The sequence below is a fragment of the Panulirus ornatus genome, chromosome 1 (assembly GCF_036320965.1).
Source record: "Panulirus ornatus isolate Po-2019 chromosome 1, ASM3632096v1, whole genome shotgun sequence".
NCBI classification, from domain to species: domain Eukaryota; kingdom Metazoa; phylum Arthropoda; class Malacostraca; order Decapoda; family Palinuridae; genus Panulirus; species Panulirus ornatus.
Genome location: NC_092224.1, coordinates 15,233,435 through 15,254,639, shown reverse-complemented (window position 1 = coordinate 15,254,639; position 21,205 = coordinate 15,233,435). Strand labels below are relative to the sequence as shown.

The following is a 21,205-nucleotide window of genomic DNA, read 5'->3' as shown; positions in this document are numbered from 1 at the left end:
GGGTCGAAATGACCAGCGGAGTGCCAAAGGGTTTTATTCTGGGACCATTATTCTCTTGATCTATGTAAATGACTTGCTAGAAGGTACTGACTCCAACCTGAATATGATTCCAGATGACCTCATGGAAAGGTTAACAAAAAGGATGTGTGTCAGAAGAGGAGGGTACAAGGAAAAAAGGGGAATATCAAATTGGAGATGGAAGGTTGGAATGGAAAAGATTTTGAGTGATTGGGGACTGAACATGCAAGAGGGTGAAAGGCGTGCACGAGACAGACTGAGCTGGAAGAATGTGATATATAGGGGGCAACGTGCTGTCAACAGACTGAACCAGGGCATGTGAAACGGCCCGGGAAAAAAACATGCAAACGTCTATGGGGCCTGGTTGTGGATAGTGGGGCTGTGGTTTCGGTACAATATGTGTGCATTACATACGACAGTTAGAGATTGGATGCATCTATTTCGTCTGTTCTGGAGTATCTCGCTAACGAGGGAAACACACACACACACACACACACACACACACACACAGAGAGAGAGAGAGAGAGAGAGAGAGAGAGAGAGAGAGAGAGAGAGAGAGAGAGAGAGAGAGAGAGAGAGAGAGTTAATGGGTAATGGGATGGCCTTGATTAGGGCATTTACTTGCCCATGCTCTCATCTTGCGCGCGCGCGCACACACACACACACACACACACACACACACACACACACACACACACACACACACACACACACACATACACAAATGACTGAGGGAAGAGTTAATGCAGACAACATACATAGAATTAAGACGTTGTATGATAACAGAGAATGTTCGAGAGATGGGGCCCCAAGGTTGCAACGCTCCTATCTATACAGTACAGATAGGTAATTGAGAACAAGCGATTACAGATGTAGACACACACACACACACGTGGGAGTGTGTATATGAAAACAACGTAGTAATTGCTCACTCGACCTTCCCTTACCATCAGATATGGAGTTTAATTACACCTTCTGTCACAGTTTAATTACACCCCATGTCATCGCTTAATTACACCCCCTGTCACCGTTTTATCTCGTGGAGCCGCTGACGACGCGCCTCGCGATACACACCATCTCCACGAGGAGCGACCCCGCCAGCCGCCACGAGACCTGTGTTATTAGATTAATTTCCTCCAGATCTCCGGCTTAATAATGGTAATAATGGCGGCGCAGGTTCCTCCTCAGTTACTGCTACATAGGGATGATTACAACCATACGTGACAGGCCGACATCATGCCGTTGCTGATAGCGGGAGCAGGTGTACGGGACGAGCAGCAGGAGGAAGCAGGATGCGCGACACTAGGACGGACGGAACTTCTCAGGAGCAGCAGGAACTCCAGGAGGAGGAAGACAACTCCTGAAGGAGGGAGGAAGGCCTCTCGGGAAGAGGAGCAGGTTGGATGTTCTGTGGGTAGAAGAGAAAGATCCGCTGGTTGAGCTCCATGATGAAGACATCGAAGAAGCAAACTCGGGTTACGACGCCAGACGAGCGGCAGCAGGAGGCTAGACGGTCTACGACACAACCCCAGGCGCGGGGGAAACTACACCAGTCACCGACCAGTGTGTGGAGAGGTCTCCAGGGGAAGGGGGTTCTTCCTGGGGTGTGGGGGCGCTGGACAAGGGTCAGTAGGAGGCAAGGTGGATGGGCGGGGGGCAGTGTTAGAGTAGTGTGGTGAGCAAGAGGCGATAAAAGAACGTGGGAGAGGAATGACTGTGCTATCTGCAGGGGAGGATAGGAGCTGGGGTTGTGGCACAAGGCAGCACGAAAGGGTCATACTGCACACTAGCAAGAGCACTGTGGTCACAGGAGGGTGTGGGGGAGGGATGGGAGAAGAGAGGAGAGTGGGGAGGGAAAGGCAATGGTATAGTGGCAGGGCACTGAACTTCAGGCAGGGAGGGAGGGCTGGGCTGGGCAGGACGGAGTAGTGGGTGAGGCGGGTAGGTGAGTGCCCGCCGGATTGTGGATATGGAGGAACAGGAGAGCTTGCATGAGGCACTGGGGAGGGGACGAGTGGGGAGGAGGCAGGATAGGGTGGTAACGCATGGGCAAGAGGAAAGTCCTGGACACGAGACAAGGTCAGCTTTGAAGGTCCATCCTCCTGGTACGAGAGAGGTGTGTTGAGGGACGGGAAGCTAGGACGACAACAGCCGGGAAACAGGACGAACGGGAAACGTGGACGGGAAGTGCTTGTCTTCCCTGGTGACGTCACGTGAGGAAAAAGTTGCTTGAAGGGGGCGGGTAATCTTCAGGGCAAGTATATGACATCTACATACTGCTCCAACTGCATTCACTCCGCCAAGACAACTCATTAAGAACATAACAGTCAGACTGGCCTTTACACAGAGCAAGAAGTGACAGAGAACAATATAATCAATCAAGCAGGTGGTCAACTGGGGCGGCAAAGTCATCCAACAGACCTTCAACTAAAGGTCTTCATATTGGCATATTTACTGAACGAACGTACACGATACAAACACCAGTACAGACCTTACATACAAGTCTCAGGCTGCACAAGTCTCAGGCCATACGATCTTGGGCCACAAGAGTCTTAAGCCACAGAATCTCAGGCCACAAAGAGTCTCATGCCATACGAGTCTCAGGCCACACCAGATCGCGCAACACCGGCTTCCATGATGTTCACTCTGCCCTCCAGTCAGTGGGTACTAAACTACAGTGGCAGAGGGTACCTCTTTCAGCACGGCGGCACGACCCCTGAGCAAGACGGTACGACCCTTAGACACGACAGTGCAACCCTTGGGTACGACGGTGCAACCCATCGATGTGATGGTATGGCCTTTGTCCTTACCCAAGGGTCATACCGTCGTACCCGAGGATCACGACGTCGTGGCCAAAGATAACACCATTGTGTTCCTGAAGGTTAATAAGTCCACAGTGTCCCGAGCCATGGGTTGGGACAAGCTAACATACCCTCCAGTAGACGGACAGTGTGTCTGTAACAACTGGAGTATGCAAATCCACCAAGATAGTCACAAATGACGTAATAGGAATGAATAAAAGGATACAGTGAAGAAAATAACGGAGAAACACAAGGAACCTCGGGAGATACTGAAACAGGGAGAAGGATGGGTAGCCAGAAGACAAGAGTCAACAAAGAGACATAACTAAGGGTGGATAGACGGAAGACGAGTAAACAATGAGACATGGAGAAGGATGTATAGAAGGGAGACAAAAGTCAACAATGAGACATAACGAAGGGTGGATAGACGGAAGACAAGAGTAAACAATGAGTTGTTGCGCCCCCACTGTCGCCCCACAAGTGTCACCCTAATGACGTAGGCTTGACTGGGCGGCAGGGGACAACCTGTGACCTCACATGACCTAATAATCCGAGGTAAAATGTGTTTGGTGGCTCATCCTACAAATCTGCACCTGCAAATTAATCCCTTACACCCACACTCGATGTTCGACGGTAGCAGGTCAAGAGTAGCCGTAGTAAGAAGCGCTTCTCTTATGGACATAACCTAAAGTCCACCAGTACGGAGGTCAGAAGTTTGCGACATTCGGCTGCGACGTCTCTAATCCTCCTTGGGAATAGCTACTCCTCAGGGACCTGACCTCAACGCCTCTTAAAGCATCCGGGTATCACCACAGGAAAGCAGCAAGGCAGTCGACTAACCACTAGACAACAAGTGTACCCCTCCGGTACCTGAAGGCATGGCGATGTGAGCCTAGACTCAAACCGCCCTTTGGCATCTCCCTCAGCAGATAACTCGACGTGACTACTGACGTCTTCATCTTCCTAGCTGTGGTGCCTTATCCCCGACGTCCACCTTCGCCAGGTCTCAGTGGGACCTCCACACCTACAGGAGTTGTACGTCGCGTCGGCTCGGCAGCCACGCCCTTCCCCCACGCGCTCCTGCTGCTCTCAGTTATACCTGTGATGACCTGGTCATTGGGTAGGCCAGATGTGTGGCCAGGCTGTACTGAACCAGGCAGGAGGTGGCCTAGGTTGTACTGGGCCAATCAGTGGGTGGGTCAGACATGTGGCCAGGCTGCATTAAGCCTATCACAGGACGGGCCACAACGTATGGTAAGGTAATGATGATCCAGTGAGGGTGCTGACCAGACTGTATTAAGCCAATCACGTGGCCGGGCCGTACTGAGCCAGTCAGCGGGCGGGCCAGACGTGTGGCCAGGCAGCCGGTGGGCCAGACGTGTGGCCAGGCAGCGGGCGGGCCAAACGTGTGGCCAGGCAGCGGGCGGGCCAGACGTGTGGCCAGGCAGCGGGCGGGCCAGACACGAGGCCAGTAAGCCGGTGGGCCAGACGTGTGGCCAGGCAGCGGGCGGGCCAGACGTGTGGCCAGGCAGCGGGCGGGCCAGACGTGTGGCCAGGCAGCGGGCGGGCCAGACGTGTGGCCAGGCAGCGGGCGGGCCAGACGTGTGGCCAGGCAGCATCCACCAGACTTTCTCCCACTCTAACCTAAATAGCAACATCATCGTAAGGTTTAGAAATTTCTTGTGAGGAAATTTTCCAGACCTTACTACGTAGGACTACCACATGATGATGTCTACCACCACATACTGTGGACAGACCATATGATGATGTCTACCACCACATACTGTGAACAGACCACATGATGATGATGTCTACCACCACATAATGTGGACAGACCACATGATGATGTCAACCAACACATACTGTGGACAGACCACATGACAATGTCGACAACCACATACTGCGGACAGACCACATGATGATGTCAACCACCACATACTGTGGACAGACCACATGACAATGTCGACAACCACATACTGCGGACAGACCACATGATGATGTCAACCACCACATACTGAGGACAGACCACATGATGATGTCAACCAACACATACTGAGGACAGCATTGAGACTCAAAAGTACGGAAGATGTCACACAATGGTGGAACACTGACTCACTTCTGGTCACCTGTCAGAGCACGACTTTACGACCCTTGGGGACACCAAGTCACACTGGACGGTACGACCCTCGGGTACTTCAGGATCTGGTGAAAGGCTACACCATCACTGGCAACACGACAACACAATCACTTAACTCTGTGGTCTCATGAATACTGTCCATTTCCGTGTCTTCAGGTACGCACTGTATATCTCTCTCTCCGGACCATACTGAACCTATGAAAAAAATGTCACTCTAATCATCGCATTAGGTTTGGTTCTGTTGACAATATTCTCCCCGTTACCTGTAGCTGGTGGTCCATAAATGTTGATTTGTGTCAAAAGCAACGCTGCTCTAGAACCCTACAAATAACATTTTCCTCCTCATACGTTGGTCTGGTGTATCATGAGTTGGGGTTATCACGAGAGCGGTGGCGTCTTGAACTGATCTGCTGCCAGAGGAGGGCTCGATAGGTACAGGAAGGAAGTGGAGCTGGGAGGGAAGTTGTGGCTGTGTGTGTGTGTGTGTGTGTGTGTGTGTGTGTGTGTGTGAAGGAACCGTGAGGAGGGAGGATGGAACCACATCCAGAAACTTCCCCTTCCCCAGCCGTGGTACGCACCCCGCCCACAAGCCGTGATCTTCCTCTTCAAAACGGTCAACAGAAATTAGAAATACTCTTCTGTCAAACTCGGAATGACGTAGGAGAGAAACCACTGATGACGTAATTGTTAGAAAGTGCCACGCTGACAGCAATGGCCCAGTGGCTCTTTCTAATAATGATGTCATTACTAGTTTCTCTTACACGTAATTTTGAGGTTTTCAACAAATTATTTTCAATTTCAGTTTCTTTCTAAGCTGGTGAACTGCGGCTCACAGGATGGGTGGACGAGAGGGGGAGGTAGATGAGCGAGGGCCACCTCCTCGCGTCCTGTATTACCATCCTATCTCCGTCCACATGGATGTCTACGTAGGATAACAATTACTCTCCTCCTGTGAATGACTCCGTCACAGACCAGCGGGTCTTCTGTTAGTTGTGCCACCATGTACCACCACCGCTGCTGAGAGAGCGAGATAGACAGATAGATAGATAGATAGATAGATAGATAGATAGATAGATGGAGAGAGAGAGAGAGAGAGAGAGAGAGAGAGAGAGAGAGAGAGAGAGAGAGAGAGAGAGAGAGAGAGAGAGCAGTGGTGCCCGGTGCAAGAGGCCAGAATGAGGGATCAACCTACCCACGTCGGTCGGCTGGCCCGGCAGAAAGCTGTTGAGACGTAGGGCGGCGGGCGTGCGAGGCCTCACAACCACCTCCACGACTTTCTCAAGGAACCTTCCGGCAAAATTCCTAGCAAGCAGTGCGGGGAGGAGCAGGAGGCCGTCTGGCGGAGGGGAGGACCGGACAACACGAGTCCTTGATCCTGCGGAAGTAAGGGGACGTCCAAGAGATCGCACAAAGAACCAAGGGACCTCAGGGTAAGGGTAAATACTCAGCTGGATGCCCATGGACAGCTCCCCAGCCAAGACGCCAAGACGGAGGCGAGGAAGGTGGGAGGTGGTCGGGTGAAGGGGTGGGGCCAGACAGGTTGGCAGGAGTCTGTTGGGGAGTGACGAGTGTGGGCGGCACCTGCCCCTCTCTACCGCCCTGGTCGAAGTGCTATCATCATTATATATATATATATATATATATATATATATATATATATATATATATATATATATATATATATATATATATATATATATATATATATATATTCCTATGAGTCCACGGGGAAAATGAAACACGATAAGTTCCCAAGTGCACTTTCGTGTAATAATCACATCATCAGGGGAGACACAAGAGAGAAATAAAAGTCAGTTGATATACATCGAAGAGACGAAGCTAGGACGCCATTTGGTAAACATGTGATTCTCCAAAACATTGTTTTGTGTTTCATTTTCCCAGTGGACTCATAGGAATATCATGATCATGCGCAAAATTGTGATCCTTTCCAATATATATATATATATATATATATATATATATATATATATATATATATATATATATATATACATTTTTTTTTTTTTTTCTTTGTTGCTGTCGCCCGCGTTTGCGAGGTAGCGCAAGGAAACACACGAAAGAAATGGCCCAACCCATCCCCATACACATGTATATACATACACGTCCACACACGCAAATATACATACCTACACAGCTTTCCATGGTTTACCCCAGACGCTTCACATGCCCTGATTCAATCCACTGACAGCACGTCAACCTCGGTATACCACATCGATCCAATTCACTCTATTCCTTGCCCTCCTTTCACCCTCCTGCATGTTCAGGCCCAGATCACACAAAATCTTTTTCACTCCATCTTTCCACCTCCAATCTGGTCTCCCACTTCTCCTCGTTCCCTCCACCTCCGACACATATATCCTCTTGGTCAATCTTTCCTCACTCATTCTCTCCATGTGCCCAAACCATTTCAAAACACCCTCTCCTGCTCTCTCAACCACGCTCTTTTTATTTCCACATATCTCTCTTACCCTTACGTTACTTACTCGATCAAACCACCTCACACCACACATTGTCCTCAAACATCTCATTTCCAGCACATCCACCCTCCTGCGCATAACTCTATCCATAGCCCACGCCTCGCAACCATACAACATTGTTGGAACCACTATTCCTTCAAACATACCCATTTTTGCTTTCCGAGATAATGTTCTCGACTTCCACACATTCTTCAAGGCTCCCAGGATTTTCGCCCCCTCCCCCACCCTATGATCTACTTCCGCTTCCATGGTTCCATCCGCTGCCAGATCCACTCCCAGATATCTAAAACACTTTACTTCCTCCAGTTTTTCTCCATTCAAACTTACCTCCCAATTGACTTGACCCTCAACCCTACTGTACCTAATAACCTTGCTCTTATTCACATTTACTCTTAACTTTCTTCTTTCACACACTTTACCAAACTCAGTCACCATTATATATATATATATAATCAGAGTTTCCCGCGTTAGCAAGGTACTGCCAGGAACAGATAAACAAAGGCCGGATTCACCTTTTTCTAGCTGTCATGTGCAATGCACCGAAACCACAGCTCCCTATCCACAACATGGCCACACACACCTTTCCATGGTTTACCTCAGATGTTTCACATGCTCTGGTTCAGCCCATTGACAGCACGTCGACCCCTGCATATCACATCGGTCCAATTCACTCTATCATGTCCATGCCTGTCACTCTCCTGCATGTTCTGATCCCGAATACTCATTTCTTCACTCCATCCTTCTATTCGTTCTCCTTGTTCCCTCCACCTCTAACACATACATCTACTTTGTCAACCTCTCCTTACTCATTCTCTCTACACGTCTAAACCATTTCAGCACACTCTCCTCCGCTCTCTCAACCACACTCGTGATATTACCACACCTCTCTTTTACCATTACATTAGTTAGTCACTCAAACCGCGAGTCAAAAGTTACTTTTAGCGAGACTGTATCACTGGAAGTACAGTCTCAAAGAGTTTCCATTTCCCTGCTACTGGAGATAGTGTAACCTTGGGCTGCAGGATCCTTTAGAAAAGGACTCTTTCATAAATTTTTTCCCGAGGTAAATATAACAATAAAAAATAAATATATTCAATAACGTTTGTATCGTTTACCATATGCAAAAATCTTGGGTGTTGCCTTAGTCATAAATATATGTTTTAGATGGTGAGGCGCAGGTGATAGCCAGGTTATTCTCCGCTGCTTTACTGCAGCTGGATGGTTTACAGAGAATAAAACAGCCTTAATATAATCGAATTCTCATACACGTCGCCCGAGATCAATTTTTGTCAGTGTGTGTGTGTGTGTGTGTGTGTGTGTGTGTGTGTGTGTGTGTGTGTGCGGAGGGAGGGAGGGGGGGTAAGGATGTTCAGAGCAGCTCAGGATATGTGTGACGTGATCAGTGCACTCCACCCCTGCCACATGAACCCTCCCCAGACATGGCCACCTTAGACAGGTGCCAGACCACGGAAGGAGGGTGTGGTGTCCCCTGATATGATGTGTGACCCATACACTGTGTCCTCCACCCTCAATATTCCTCATCCTTCACCAGTCTCCTTCCTCACCTCCCTCACCCTGGCCTATCCCTTCCTCAAGCGTCTCGGGCGTACACTTTCTATCGGGAGGTCGGTTAGCAGTAATGGCGGGGAGGTCGGATGGCAGTAGTGGCGGGGAGTGTGGAGGTGGGAGGTCGGCAGCAGTGGCAGGGGTGTGTGGAGGTGGGAGGTCGGCAGTAGTGGCAGGGGTGTGTGGAGGTGGGAGGTCCGTCGGCAGTGGTGGCGGGGTGTGTGGAGGTGGGAGGTCGGCAGCAGTGGCGGGGGTGTGAGGAGGTGGGAGGTGGGCAGTGGTGGCCGGGTGTGTGGTGGTGGAGTCGGATGTGGCATTACTAAGGAGTGAGTTCTTCCGCCGTCACTACTCTTTGGGAAGAAGGGAGTTGTGCCGCACTTTCACCAGGGCTTCACCTGTGTCATCATCTGGGGACAGCCGGGCTCCACCTGTGGTCAATATGATACCTGGGGACAGTCAGGGCTCCACCTGTGATCAGCCTGTGATCACCTGGGGACAGCCGGGCTCCACCTGTGATCAACCAGGACGCACCTGTGATTCAGTCGCTTGTCACGTCCGTCGACCTCCAGAATACAGATGATTATCTGTCGCAGTCTGAGACAGACTCCTGTCACTGCCTGGGAGACACACCTGTCGCGACCTAGGACACACCTGTCAGTCTAGGAGAGACACCAGGGAGATACATCTGTCACAGCCTAGGAGAGACACCTATGAGACACATCTGTCAAAGTCTAGGAGAGGCACCGGTCGCCGCCTAAACACACCTGTCTTAACAAAGGAAGACATATGCCACTGCCTGGGAGAGAAACAAGTCGCAACCTGACAGACAGACACCTGTCGCCGCCTGGGAGACACCTGTATAATCTGTTGGTGCAGCTGCTATCCCTACAGCGACCATCCCTCTCCCCTGACACACCCGCAGCAGCAGCAGCAACACCACCTCCCAGTGCTGCAGCTTGAACGGAGAAACAAGCACTGTAAGCACATGCTGTCCTACCCACTTTACCACTCCACCAGACGTGCACTTGTTTTGCATAATTACAAACCCGACCTGGAATTTTCTTCCACGTTCGTGGCTAGTGACGTCAGAGGAAGGGTGTGGGGGAGGGGGGAGACGACGGCGGGCAGAGAGGAGTTAACAGTACGTGGCAACCAGAGAGCAACAACGAGAACACTGGTGTCTGGTGGTGCAGGTGTTTTATGACTTTCTGGAGAGACACTTCACCGAGTTCACACATCCCTGCAACTGATAGTAGCGCAGCCTTACGCTGCATGAGACTCTGGAAAGTAAGTGATCCTGGGTAACACCAGGATTCCTTCTAAAACACTGGTCTTAAAGAGTTATTATACGATAAAAGTAGACATTCAAACGAGTCAAATTCTAGCGTGAGGACGGCAAAAGAGTCTAATGGTGTCGCGAAACTGGTCTAGTACTATCTAGAAATAAGGTGACCACCTGATATCATCCAGGAAACTGCTCAAATAAAGGTCAACTGCCACAAGAAACAGTCAGTACTCACTGGGTCATATGGCGTCAACAAGTGGTGCTCAAGGGGGACCAAATGCACCCAGAAAGCGGCACAAACAGTGGATTCAACACTCTACGTCTTAGAAAACGAGATAAATGCGCAATGTCCCGTCATCAGTTAAATATACAGTAAAGAAAAAAAAGTTCATCATACACACATAAATGTGAACTTCCTGTCCTTCAATCCTCCTGAGTTATGCCACTTGCAGAATTAAATCATTTCTTATTGAGAAACAAATCGCAACTAGTTCCTACCGTGACGCATTCATGGGTCGTCCTGGGTCGAACACATGGGATTGAATCTTGTTTGTAGCAATATGTTAACAAGATGGCCTTGATTACGTCTTCAATTGCCCGTGCCGTCTTAGCTAACATGAAAAAATAACTGCTTACCTCGAAATCTAATAGGTGCATCACCTTATGAAGAGTCAGCATGAAGTTTCTATCTTGTGCAGTTCTGGAGCGGTAGAGCTCACAGGAATATGTCGAAAAACAGGTGGAAAGACGCAGGGGTGATGACGTGAAGTCCCGTATACACTACGTGGGGTGGCAGGCCCTTAAAAATTATTCATGTATCGGATGCTCCAAGGGAGCAGCGCTTCTTTGAGACCATGTTCTTCGAGATATTGTTAACAGAGGGTTATGTGCAGCAGATCTCACAAATGCTGCAAGAAAACTGCTTGAAGGTGTCAATGCTGGGATGCTGTGCAAAAAATGCTGAGCATCGTTAAAAAAGGAATACTTATCCATCAGCAGATGTACGGAACCAATCTCCTAAATCTAAATATGGATATATTCTATCACGATATATAGATGTGAGAGACTCATAACCCACGTCTGAGAAACGGTATCTATGGCTGCATGTGGTCGACCGTTCCAACCCAAGCGCGACGCCACTGTTGTTGACATGGCCGGCGCGAGCATACGACTCCTCGCCACCTGGATGGAATGCGGGAGCCAATCCTTTTGAGTAAACTATTCTCGTTAACACATCTAAATTCTACTTAAGTAGTATATCGATCACATTTCTGCTTCTTTAATTCTACTCTAAGAATACTTTTTTCTTGGTTCTGTTTTGAGAAAATAGCGGGTTTGTTTGAAAATCGCATACCGCAAGCTGTTGCCATCCCAGCAAGTCGGCGCGGCACAAGTCAGGCCGCCGTGCTGTTTATATTATTATTATCATCATCTGTGCCTCATACTGTCGCTCTTCCCTTCACTACCACAACAGTTTTCTATTGACACGACACTCAGAGGCTTGCACAGGGTACAAATTTCTAACGCCAAGCTTTCTCCAAGTCGAAGCGAATATTTAGTAAAAATAAATGAGTAAAAAGTGGTAGTTGGCAACACGCAGTAGGGGTTGTGGGTCACCGGGGCCCCGCGGGAACACACACACACACACACACTACACACACATACACACAGTACATAGTTCGTGTGTAAGTGATTCTAGCTAGAGTCGTTTGAGTGTCTTGAAGATGGCGACGACCCTCAGCACCCACGCCGTGTCCAGTATTTCCGCTCATGACGTGGCAGACGGGAAAGCGAGGTGTCTAGAAAGCTCTGCTAGCAGTAGGAGGAGGAGCGCGGCTCGCCTCTGACCCAGTATTTTAGCGGGAGTTGTGTGGGTGTTGTGGTGTGAGGCCTGGCGTGCCGGCTGCGGCTGGAGCACCAAGATACTACCATGAAGCACAGCGGTGCGGCCCTTGAGTTATGAAGACCTGAAGCCTTCAGGGTCAGGTCAAACATCGCTCATCCATCATATCCATTGGTCCTCAATCGACAAACCACAACGTGGGTACATTTCAACGATCATTTGACCATAAAAATCCCACTCGAAATAGATTACATTTCTGAAATAAAACAATATTATCTGGGAAGCTTCAATTTCCTTAAAGAAATAGACAAGAGTCCATTAATCCAAAATACGTTCTACGTGCTTGCATAACTTACGACAGAGAGCCGCCAACAGCCTAGCCTGTTGCACCTACCCAGCCAAGGTGTCGCTAAGGACAAGGACAAGGTTCAGGTGTTGTCTGACAGGCCCTCCAGTGAACCAAGGAGAGTCACGCCGGCGCGCCATGACAGGGGGTCTGGTGGGTGATATGTATAGAGTGTTGTGGAGGAAGACGGGTTTGCGTCACAATATCAGAACCTTATTTCTATATCCTTCCACCTCGCCTAACTCCCCACAAAATGAAATTTAATAAACTATCTAACTTCATATTATCTGATATACGCTGATAAGGTAACCCAGTATAACCTACATTTAACCTCCTAATATAATCTAAATTCTATCACGTAACATCCCTTCCCGTTGTTGCAAAACCCTCCAAGGAAGCAGTGGGTGTGGAAGCCGCCCGTCGCTTCCTCAGTTTCGGATAAACGGTTCGATTCCCTACTCCAGCTATGGTAACAACAACAGACATATCTAAAGTTACTCTGTTGCGGGAGTGTGGAAAAAATATGGATAGTCGAACCCACGTCATACTGGGGGCCTCAATTCTACTAACCTCCTCCTTGGCGATGTTTTTGCTATATCTTTCATTACCCACTCGTCAATCAATTAATCAATTTATGTAATTATCAATCAATTACACTTCCTTGGCTATGGTTTGGTATGTTTAAGTGACACGGCAGGTAGGACGGGGGCACGTGATACGTTGCTATCCATGCTAACCCACAAGCCACTGGTATGTGACCTAGAGCCGTAGCCAAGCCCCCGGGCGCCCGGCTCGGCACGGGTCCCTACCACCAGGTGGGGAGCCGGACTCGGCCAGCACCAGCAGGAGGGCGGTGGAGGCCAACCGGCTCGGCATGGGCCCCTATCACCAGGTGTGAAGCCGGACGCGGTCAGCACCAGCAGGAGGGCTTTGGGCGCTCCTGCCCTGGGGTAACCTATCATTATCGGCGTCTCACACAACCTGACGATACTTCTGGGTCGTTATGACAGCACTCCTGTTCCTGCTCCTCTTACAGTCCAGAAGACATTTCCTCCTTTCTCTCTCCTCCAACCATTCCTCTCCTTTCCTGCCACTCCGTAATACCACCTCCCCCTCTCTACCCCTCCTTCGATAATGCCTCTCCATCCCCACCCATCCTCTAATCATACCTCCCCTTATCTCCCTTCCCTTGGTAATGCCACCTTTTCTTCACCTCGCCTTCAAACCAAGCCTCCCTCTCTCCAACCCGCCTTCGTCAGCCCTACTTCAAATCTGCCTCCTTATTGTCCTTTTCCTTCAGGGAGGCCAAAGTCTCCCTACACACATCAGCCTCCCACCCCAGGCTTTGCGAGACTGACAACTGTCACCACCACGCCCACAGCCACAGGCGCCCATACTGTTCACTCACTCTCAGGCTCCAGCCCCCTGAGCATGACGGCCTGGTCTTCGACTTAACCCTTTGGGGTCAGGTCAAAGATCAGGCCAACCAACCCATATGTATAGTCGTACTCGAGGGGTTACTAGCTACGTCCTCTGTCGACAGTAGTCTACCCTCAGGTTCATTTCATTAACCGTCGACGTCAGTCGCATGTTTCTCCCCCCCCCCCCTCCCTCCTTCCCTGCGTCATAGCGTACTCAAGTACTCATGATGGTTGTACCCCGTAACACACGCGTCACGTATCATGTATTACAGACGTCGGAGAGGCCAGCCCTCATATATATATATATATATATATATATATATATATATATATATATATATATATATATATATATATATATATATATATTATTCTATTTCATCATACTTAGTCGCTGCCTCCCGCGTTAATAAGGTAGCGCAAGGAAACAGACGAAAGAATGGCCCAACCCACCCACACACGCACATATACATACCTATACATTTCAACGTATACATACATATACATACACAGACATATACATATATACACATGTACATATTCATACTTGCTACCTTCATCCTTTCTCGTCGCCACCCCCGCCACAGCACCCCCCTACCCCCGTGCGCGCGAATGCAACGAAACCACAGCTCCCTTTCCACATCCAGGCCCCACGAAACTTTTTATGGTTTACCCCAGACGCTTTATATGCCCTAGTTCAATCCTTGACAGCACGTCGACCCCGGTACACCATGTAGTTCCAATTCACTCCATTCCTTGCACGCCTTTCACCCTCCTTTATGTTCAGGCCCCGATCGCTCAAAATATATGCGGAATTAGAAAATGGAAATTAGTACACAGTAATTGAAAGGAAAAAATCTCGCGTTTTCCGTCCATCTCCTTCAGCTGTTCATTGCTGCTCTCGTTCTAAAAATGCAGCTGCTCTTGTTGTTGATGCTGCTGTAAGGTGCTGCTGTCTACCGCTGTTGCAGCTGAAGTATAATGCTGTTACTGCTGTCGACTGGCACCAACGCTGTAGCTGTGGCATCCCATTGCTGCTGGAGCAGGACATGCTGTTCCGGTTTTCTTCTTGGCGTTGCTGACCTTCGATCTTGCAGGCGAGGCTGAAGTACACTGCCGACACTGTTGCTGTTGCTGAGGTATACCGCTACTGTTCTTGTTGCGGCTGCTACTGTTGCTGAGTTATACCACTACTGATCCTGTTGCAGCTACTACTGTTGCTGAGGTATACCACTACTTTTCCTGTTACTGCTGCTACTGTTGCTGAGGTATACCACTACTGTTCCTCCTCCTCCTGCTGTTGCTCTACTTCCTCCCGCTACAAGCGCCGCTGCCATTATACCACCAGCGGCGTAACCCAGGCCGAGACGCTGTTGCCCAGGCTTTCGACAGCAACGTCTTCGTGACATGGGCAGCTGCGAGGAGGCGGCGAAGGGCGGGAGGCAGAGGAGCGAGACCCCGCAGGCCACCACACCCACACACACACACACACACAGACACACACACACACACACACACACACACCTGGTCTACTTACCACCTCACTCTGCCCGTGAAGTAGGGCGGGCCAGGCACGCTGGCAGGTCAAGGAGAGGAGAGGCAAATGACATGGAAGGGGTGAGGTTTAAAGGCATGGTGAATGAAAATGGGAAATCAAAGTTTAACAAAAGAATGCGGAACAGAAGGAAAGGATCAGGTGATGTGGGGGAACCTGGGGAAAAGATGCCCTCAAAAGACATAGAATGCAGAGGAAAAGAACAAAGTGGACAGAGAAGATAACCGAGAGATGACTTGAGTGTAAGAGGATCGAGAGAGATCCTACCTATCTACCTCCCTATGAGTACCTATGAGGAAAATGTCATAGAGAGAGAGAGAGAGAGAGAGAGAGAGAGAGAGAGAGAGAGAGAGAGAGAGAGAGAGAGAGAGAGAGAGAGAGAGAGAGATACTACAGGCGTAGGAGAGCAAAATGAAGCGGATGAGAGAAGAGGGTGAGACTGACAGGTGTGAGGAAGAGGAGCACCTCTGAGGACCTGTCTGACGGTACATGGCCCTTAGGGATGCTAAGGCTCCTGGGTCAGAGGTGAGCGTACCTGTGCCCTGGACGGGTGCCATGTTAAGGCTATCTCACATGACTGGTGCATGATGAACCACCTATATCAGTCATGCAAAGTCACATAACTTCCCGATCTTAAATGACACAACTGTGAATGTTAAATCACCTGAACTGGAAAGTTAAATCACCTGAGCCTCTAAATCACCCAAACTGTGAGAGGTATGACAGCTAAATCGTGGACGATAAATCAACGTAAATATCAAGTATCAAATCCCCTGAGACCTGAGGCAAGTCTGGCGAGTGTGTCTGTGTCCAGGTGGGCATCAATATGATCCTCTCCCACGCGGTAATCTTCATTCTCGGCGGCCCTCAACAACTCAGTGAGGGAGGGGATGAAAACATTCAGTCTAATCTGAACAAAAAGATAATCTTTGGCGTAAGTAGCAGGGAACGCCTGAAGACCAGTGCCAAAAATTTCATCAATAAGCTTTGTAATGTAAGCGCCACCAGTGAGCTGAACACTGACTACAAACTCTTGTCGGGAAATTAAGTTAGAAACCTTACCGTAATACGTCAGAGATAATGGAAGCTTTTATCTTCCTTCAAATCTGACGTATTACTTGAAGGGAGAGGAGAGGGTTGGAGAGGCAGCTATAAAGACGTATGACCTTTGCCACCGGCTACCACAGCGTTCAAGTCCTGTTCCCACGACGGTGTCTTGCGCCAAAGACACTGACGCCAAGACCCGCGAGTTTACTGTCTACTCCTGGGCGACGGTGCAAAAAGAATGCCGAGTGAACCAAAGACCCAGGAACTGGGACACGATGATGGAACCACAGAACGAGTGACATGATGAGTGAACTGTAGTCAAAGTTGGGATACATCTCAAGTATCTGGGGCAAAAATATTGTTAGGGATGAAATACTCTTATAAATATTGAAGGAGTCGACAATTTTCCAACAGTCAAGTCCATAATGCTGCAGGGTGTGGTAGTGACGCTGATGACAAACGTGAACCTCTTCTTCTGATTATCAACAGGAGGGACGAACTCCCATGAGTATCTGTAGCCTAGCCTGAGTCGTCTACTGATCCTGTCGATCCAGTGTGTGAAGCCATATATTAGGGGGATCTTCTTGCATGATATGATGGTGGTCGAAGCCTCAGCTGGTGTCATGCATCATCTTAAGCTCACACAGCTTCGTCGTTTCAACCCAGATGATCCTGATCACAATGCTTGTAGGTACGAAGGATTCTTATGATTCCCAGGCTGACTCTACTGATTCTCACGACATCAAGACTGATTCTCACGATTGCAAGACTTACTTTGTCTTGTCCGACTTCTCACAGTATCCGAAGACCTTACGAGATACAGATGTAGTCTTGTTACCTACAAACTGATCAACATTACAATCTATATTGACTTTATTATACCACACATCCTCGTCATATAATGGCCATTCTTTGTTCACGATTCTCATTCTATGACGACAGATTCTCATTCCATTACCAGTGATGCTCTGTATACTGAACACGATTAATTATCATCATTACGAAAAAAAAATTCACAACATAACAGCACTTATTTCTTATAACATTACCAGCGACTCTAATTCACAATATAACAGCACTTATTTCTTATAACATTACCAGCGATTCTAATTTCATCACGCATGATCCTTCCTCCAGTAAAACTGATTCTAATATTAAGAATGATTCTCACTACACGACGAGTGAGCCTCAATACATGAAGAATGATTCTCACTACACCACGTGTTAACCTCAATACATGAAGAATGATTCTCACTACACAACGGGTGAACCTCAATACATGAAGAATGATTCTCACTACACCACGTGTTAACCTCAATACATGAAGAATGATTCTCACTACACAACGGGTGAACCTCAATACATGAAGAATGATTCTCACTACACCACGTGTTAACCTCAATACATGAAGAATGATTCTCACTACACAACGGGTGAACCTCAATACATGAAGAATGATTCTCACTACACGACGAGTGAACCTCAATACATGAAGAATGATTCTCACTACACCACGTGTTAACCTCAATACATGAAGAATGATTCTCACTACACAACGGGTGAACCTCAATACATGAAGAATGATTCTCACGGCCTCACGAATGATTCTTCCTATATAAACAATGATTCACACTCCATTACCCATGATCCTCACGACACTAATAATGATTCTCACTGCAGGACGAAAGATTCTCATCGTAATATGAAATCAAACAAGATTACGAATGATTCTAACGACATTACGAATGACTGATCTACAGTACACTACACATGGTTCTCACTGAGTAACAAGCAATTCCTACTTCAATACGAGCGATTCCTACTTCTATTACAGAAAATTCTCACTAAGAATTATTTTCATGACCCCGCCAATGATTCCAACAGATTTCCAGTTACGAATGATTATCATTTCCAGTGATTTTCACCCGGCAACTCTGATTCTCAGTGTAATAAGCTAATGCATCTCCCATCACGGGTGATTCTTGCTCCTCTTACCTTAAGAAGATGGCACAGTCGTGGCCAGTCTGGAAAAGAAATAAATAGATGTTAAGAACAGGACGAACAATGACAAACAAATCTACATCTATCTATCTATCTATCTAACTATATATATATATATATATATATATATATATATATATATATATATATATATATATATATATATATATATATATATATATATATATATGCAAGACATACCTAGTTAACCTTACACAAACTGAGTATGGTAAAACATGAAACAAGATCAAAAGACACCATAATCTTAAATGCACTGCTGCATGATTTTTTTTTTCTAAATACCTGACGTTATTGCACCAGGAGTCCTTTCTATCTTTATGAAGCTCCTGCAGCACCCAGGAAGCTGGCCACTTCCACCGGTTGGGTACCTCAGGTCATAAAGCGTTGTGATGTTGTGTGTGCGTCTATGTGCAGAGAGTGTAGGACAGTTGAATAGCAAGTGTTCGGTGTCTTTTTCAAGGCAGTTTTATCATGGGCAACTGACTGAAGACAGAAATACCGGTCTAACCCTACAAGTACTAAACAACCGACCTCCCAACTCAGTCTCAATTTCCCGCCCACCAGACGTACACCCATCAGAAACCACACTCCCCAGACAAGCACGAGTCACACTCTCCCGTCAGCGCGCCTCGCATCACCCACCACCCGTCACTACAAACACCATTTCAACTTATTCCATGACCTTTCATGCCCACAGTGCAACTACCATAAACAAGACATCAAGAAATGATTACTCTATTTGCCCTGCACTATCTGCACACAGACGAACACACAACACTACACATTATGAGCTATGGTCCGATCGGCAGACATGGCCGGATTCCCGAGTGGTGCAGGAGCCTTAAAAGGGTGAATCGTAGAAGGCGAGTATGAATGAAGGGAGCGGGGAGGGCTGGAAACCTTCCCCTCCTGTATTGCCTTCCCAAAGAAAGTACGGAGGAAAGAGCCAAATGAGGCTCTCTTATCCTTATCTGTTCCGGGCCCTATCTCTCATGAGGGATATATTATATATATATATATATATATATATATATATATATATATATATATATATATATATATATATATATACCGAAAAAAAATGGTTGAAACGTCTGAGAGTGACGTGAAAGCCTCGCCTGCAGCACCTAGGGAGGGACCGACCAGGCCAGCCAGCGTTCACATGGCTCATCAACACTGCTCCTGCTGGGTAGCGTCAACAGACAACACGTCTGCCCAAGACTGTCTACTGCCGGTGAGGACAGGAGTTAACCTCAAGAGAGAGATAGAGTATCAATCGAACGATATCAAAAGCTGAGGAAACGTGATGGTTGGGAAAATGGTTGGAGGAACTATGGACGAATTATGCCACATGGAAAGGCAGGAGAGTGTCTTCCCATCAAATGGGAGAGGTAGGCCGGCTGATTCAGAGGCAGAACTTGTTCTTTTAAACGAATGGCATGAAACCAGGTGGTGGACTTGCATCAAAAGCGTCGGGGGGAATCAATGTTGGGGGGAGTCAAATTACAGGGAGGTAGGGTGGGCGGTATAGCATTACTGAGGAAGGAGCGGGTCTTCAGCAGAGGGGAAGAAAAGTATACATATACATCTGTTTGCTGTGATGACACTGGAAACTGAATGCTTTAATCAAGACCAACTCATATATATATATATATATATATATATATATATATATATATATATATATATATATATATATATATATCAACAGAGGGATTCGAACCCTGAGCAGGGCGCCTGGCTGTCTCAGCCACACAGAGACGCGTAAGACTAAAGTCCACGTTACCCCCACCGCCATGAGGTGTGGGACGCACGTGAAAACACTAGGTCTAGCGCGCGGGCGTGTGTGTGTCTGTGTGTGTGTCTGTGTTTGTGTGTGTGTGTGTGTGTGTGTGTGTGTGTGTGTGTGTGTGTGTGTGTGTGTGTGTGTGTGTGTAATTCAAGATTTAGAATTGTGTGAACTACGTGTTGTCAGTTGTTTTGTGAGAGATGGAATGAAAGTTTGTGTTTGTGGATTGAGATGCTGCAGCCAAGTGAACATGGGGCAGAAAAGAAAGACAGCAACTTGGGCTACAGAAGGGAAGGTGATAGGCGCTGTCTGCTGTCACTTCGACTCCCTACATCCAAGCAGCCAGGTTGCTGTGTTGTTGATTAGTTACGATTTTCACGATCATAATGGGGCACACAAGGTCTGGCGGAATTCTTTTGTATTGTGTCACTGTATGAAGGCATGGGAGACGTTCAAATCAAAGAGGAATAAGTGTGTTGAGTGTGCCTGGTAACTGTGAGGAAGGGTGATGGTTAAGCGGATGGTGGCAATGCACAGAGCTTCTGAGCGGGGTGTATTGAGGAGTGTATCAGCGAAGGCATAGGTAATAATGTTTGATGTCGAGTCATTACAACGGTGTTGTACGGATGTGAGCCAAGGCCTCTGGATGAAGAAAGAACTGATAATCGTGATGAGATGAACATGAAATTACGAGGACAAGTTGTGTTATGAGGAGGCTTGATCGAATGGAAAAAATAAAGGGTGAGAGAGGTGTGATGTCGCTATGGAGTATATGACAGATCTGATATAGTCTGGACATACGGAGAAAATGAATGAGGAAAGGATGACAAAGATGGTAAACACGTCGGAAGTGGAGGGAACAAAGACAAGTTGACAA

At 47.8% G+C, this 21,205-nt stretch overlaps 1 protein-coding gene across 1 annotated transcript in view; it reads right to left on the bottom strand.

The window, feature by feature from the left end:
• The window catches only part of LOC139757224 (uncharacterized), a 321,083-nt gene extending 302,550 nt beyond the window's left edge, over positions 1-18,533 (bottom strand). The window contains exon 1 of the mRNA XM_071677655.1: positions 18,513-18,533. The gene's annotated coding sequence lies outside the window, so the exon portion shown is untranslated. The remainder of the gene's footprint in view (positions 1-18,512) is intronic.
• Positions 18,534-21,205: the final 2,672 nt, after the last annotated feature.